Raw genomic sequence first — 4,963 nt, 5'->3', positions numbered from 1 at the left:
CAATTTCTTTTTGTCTCATACTTTCTTTACAAAATGTGGTTGAAATGAAAAAAATTGAATGAGTAGACTTTCTTTGGTCATGAGTGGAATGTTTTACATATGAAATGCGATCATCTCTTCATGATTGAATCTCCATGGATGAGTACTTTGGTGCACTCGAAGAGATATGTGTACCTTCATATTTGTTACCTCGAAAGGCTTTGAACTCGTGGTTCTCTTTATTTCAACTTGAACTCCTTGGATAATAGGAATCACAACATGGCTATCTTCTAAAGGAATCATTAGATGATTGACTCCTTGACGATCTTTCTTCCACTCGATCTAATCATTTATGAACTTGTTGGAATTCAGAGCACAGATTTCTTTCATTACATATTGCAAATCCAAATCTAAAAAGACTTCTTGGGAAATGATTTACAAAGATTAAAAAGCAAAAAGGTAATAAGATAAAAGATGTACCTTACCAAACAAACCTTGCAAAGTTCATTTGGAAGGAAATCGCTCTACTTGTGTTTGCACACAAATTTGGCTTTTTCCACTCGAATGATCTCACTTCGCTCTTACTTTTTTCTGCTTGTAGTTTTTCTCGTGGGATTCTTAAGAAAACTAGGAGAACTTGTTCAACTTTCGAATGATTGTGGCAAGAATGGCTCAAAAAGGTGAATCAAAATGGCTAGGGGTATTTTGGTAATTTTAGTAATTTTTGAAAGAAAAATTTTCTTTTCACAAAAGGTCCCAAGATAATGAAAAATTGGGTTTTAAAGGTCTTTTGAGAAATTTTTGGTGTAGGGATAAAATGATAATTTTCGGGTCAATTTTTGATAGCGTAAAAATTTTACAAGAAGGGTAAAAATAAGCTAAAAAGTAAAAATTTGATAAAATTTTTCTTGAAGGGTCTCTAAAATCATTTTTTAGTCTTATTGTTCTTTTTCTTCCTTTTTTTCAAATTTTTGTTGAATTTTTTTGAAACTTTCTTTTTCAAACACGAATTAAAGAAAAGATAGATATGAACCTTAATTAAGAATCCTAAGCTCTGATACCAAATGATACGATTTCTCGAGCGTGGATTGTTCGAAAAATTAATTGAATGGGATGGATCGTCTTGAATGGTTCAAATAGTGGAAAACCTCGACCTGTAGCAGTCTTAGCTAAATACCTTAGCTATATTAAAGCCAAGACCCGTTTAACACTCAAACTCATTAAAACCTCGGTATAAAGGAAGTTGCCACACTCTAAGATGGGGAACAGAGTGATAAGACAAATTGTTGAACGCCACAAACTAGAAAGTTTGATAAGTTCGGTAAGTTCAATTAAGAACCGAAGAGAATAAATCTCATAAATATAAGTTATATTCAGAATAGTCTTACTTTACAAATGACAAGGCTCAAGCTATTTATAGACTCTTAAATGGCTAATCAAATTCAACATCTAGAAGTGTTCACAGAATAACAAAAACATTCACACATAATTAATAGATTCGATTCTTGAATGCTTTCCTAAATCCGAATAGGCACATTCCTTCCCCAAATCCGTTCATGAATTCTTAGTCAAGAAAAAAGCCTAAATTCCATGAATGATTAGCCTTTAATCCGAATAGCAAATGTTAGATGTATGGGACATGCATCTCTTTAATTTGAAGCTTTAATGCGTCTTGAACACATGAATGACCAGCTTGTATTTAATTGGTTCATCCCCAAATTCGGTGCATGTTTGAGCTGGTGCATGACCGAATTAATTATGGCTTAACTCCTTTAATTGTTGTACATGAATTTCTACCATGCATGAAGAAGTTGACCAGCAAAGTGCCTCCCTCAATGCCACCGTCCATGTAGCTTTATTAAGTCCTAGGAATCCTTCCATCTTAAGAAATGTTTGAGACATGAACTTGGGCCTGCACACGAACAGTCATATGCACCATATTGAAGGCTGGTTCTTGAATGTTCTAGATGATTTCTTTGTGCATGTAGTCAGCTAGATGATGGGTCATTCTTGGTCCTCCAACAGTCATCTACACCAAGTATAAATAGACATCACTTGAGCTCAATTCCATCACACAAAATTCGACTAAGTCACCATCCTAGACTCTAGACTCCATACTTTGATTCACACGCATAAGTAAAACAAACTATCTACACACCCACATACATATATAACATGACTCATGAACAATGACTCAAACATGCCAAAATAACACATGCATATTTAGATCATACGATAAACAATAACACAAGATGTTAACTACTGCATACGCAAGTAACTATATAAATATGATGCAAACACAATCTGTGAAATTAAAAGTGCAACTTATTAAATGAGATAAAACTTAATTAAAAGTCCTTAAAATTGTTGGCCCAATAATCACGTAGGCATGTGAGATGTTTCATTTTGTACTTGGGCTCCTCGTGTTTGAGCCAATCTCAACATTGTTGAATTGCATCGTAACATGATGTGACCATGCTTACATCACAACTCAGAATAAATTCTAGACTAATTTGAAATTTTTACAAAAAAATAGTTAAAAGGTAAAAATAAGGTCACACAGCCATGTTACAAGCTTAGGCTATGTGGGGCTGCATGACACAACTATGTCCTTAGACTGTGTTACTGACTGATGTGGTGTAATCCTGAGTCACACGATCATGTTGCCAAGCCATGTTACAAACTGTGGCCATGTTTGACCTAATTGTAAAATTTGCAAATATTCACATGTCCGTGTTTCCAGGCCGTGTCAAAGGTTGTGACCCCTACAGGGCAAGTTACAACTTCAAACATTCAAATGCTTATTAACCATGCAACATACCATTTCTCAACCTGTTCAAATACACCAAAAACATGCCAAAACATATCTTAAATAATCCATCCTAAGTGCCTAACCAATATGCCACAATTGGCACCTTAATTCAATAATTCATCACCAACCATTCATGTATAAACATACCAAAGTGTCAAACCTATTTATTCAACAAACCAACATCAACCCCAAATTGTGAAATTCATCAAGAAAAATGCATTTTAAGTACCAAAATATGCTTATACCATCAAGTAACACAACCAACCAAAACAACCATTAAGGTTTACATCCAAACACATAGTTTGATTTTAAAATGGCTCAAAACACCATTCAATTGCTTTTATACATATATTTTCATTAACCTATTTACATGCCACTTATAACCAACCAAAACGAGTAAAAGACTACCAAAAGGATTGACGGATAATGTGAGCTCTAGAGACAACCCAATCAACAGCACAATTCCGATAATCTACAGTTCTAAAAAATTCGTATAAATTTGAACACAATGTACCTGCCAATTCATAACTTATCTAATGCTAATAACATACATATGTATCATTCCATAATCACCTTACACCTTTCATGACATAACCAAATAGGTTAGTACATCATTCTATACTTTCAAATAACATAACATGTACATTAACCATGTTCAATTCATATTTAACACTTCCATTCATATGCATATTAAATGTCAAATCAATTTCATACTTAGTTTTCCCGGGGAACTATATTAAATTAACTTCGGATACTTGCGATAACTTTGCTCATATGAGCTGTAAAGTGGGACATTAACCATTACTCGATGTTGCTTACATAAGTTATAAAAAGTCCGAAACAAATGTTGGATCTCAGCCATCGATATGGTATCCACCACCGTACATAATACCTAATAATTATAACACCAACACATAGTCCCTGATACAACATGAACACAGGTACAAAGTACCTGATAATGTAGTATTGGTACATAGTACCTAATAATATAAACACTAGCACATAGTGCCTGATAATATAAACACTAGCACATAGTGCTTGATAATTCCTAATATCATGTCACTTGTATTCTAATCATTCACTTGGTTCACACGAGCCTTTATTAAATTCCCATACCCTTTCCATCATTATACATAATACCATATACAACATGGCCAATTAACATTCTATTTCAATACTTTACAATTCAATCCTTTAATCTAATTTTCAATATTTATCTCATACAATCATACCAACACAAAATATATACATATTACAAACAATAGTAAATATCAATGAAAATGAATCTAATATGAACTTACCTAAACAAAATAGCAACAAACACCACACCGATGACTAATCAACAATTTTTCCTTTTCTAAATTTATCGACTGGTTGATCCGTTTCTTGATCTATATAGTAATTTAACTCAATTAACAATTTCAAATACCTTAAAATGTCCCAACACATGCATATGACCCTTTAATAACAATTTACATTATTTCCCTAAACTTTTACCTTTTATTCAATTTAGTCTTTAAAATCGAAACTTATACAATTTTCACATTTAAGCCCCAAACCTTTTGACTGAATTCACTTTTACTCCTATACAGCTCACAATTAATGAAATTTTACAAGAATTTCATGCTAAATTTGATATTTTATCATTTTAGTCCTATTTCAACACCAAGCTTCAAACTCAACCATGGACAGTGAAAAAGCTTTAAGATCAACAATGGTAACTTTTCAAAACTTTAACAGTATTATAAAATAGTCTCTAGGCTAGCTAGATTAAGCTACAATGATCTCAAAAACATAAAATTTACTAAAAACGGACATCAAACTCACTTACATGCAAGATAGATGTTTGGCCGAATTTCTCAATGACTTTCAATGGTGATTTTTGGTCAAAGATGATGAAATGAAGAAGATGAGTGTTTTGTTTCTTTTGTTTATGTTTAGTATTTATTTAATTACTACTTTTCCTTTTAAAATATTTCATAATTTCCATTCAAAACATATGTAAACCGTCCACCAACATACATTATCGTCTAACTACCATATAAATCCTCCCACTTTAGCAATTTAAGTCTTTTAACTAATAAAAATCAATATCGATTAACTTTTATATTTTTTTACGATTTAGTCATTCTTTTCCTTAATTAACTAGTCAAACATCAAAATAATATGACA

Source organism: Gossypium hirsutum, chromosome D04, assembly GCF_007990345.1.
Source record: "Gossypium hirsutum isolate 1008001.06 chromosome D04, Gossypium_hirsutum_v2.1, whole genome shotgun sequence".
NCBI classification, from domain to species: Eukaryota; Viridiplantae; Streptophyta; class Magnoliopsida; order Malvales; family Malvaceae; genus Gossypium; species Gossypium hirsutum.
This window is presented reverse-complemented; position numbering follows the sequence as displayed.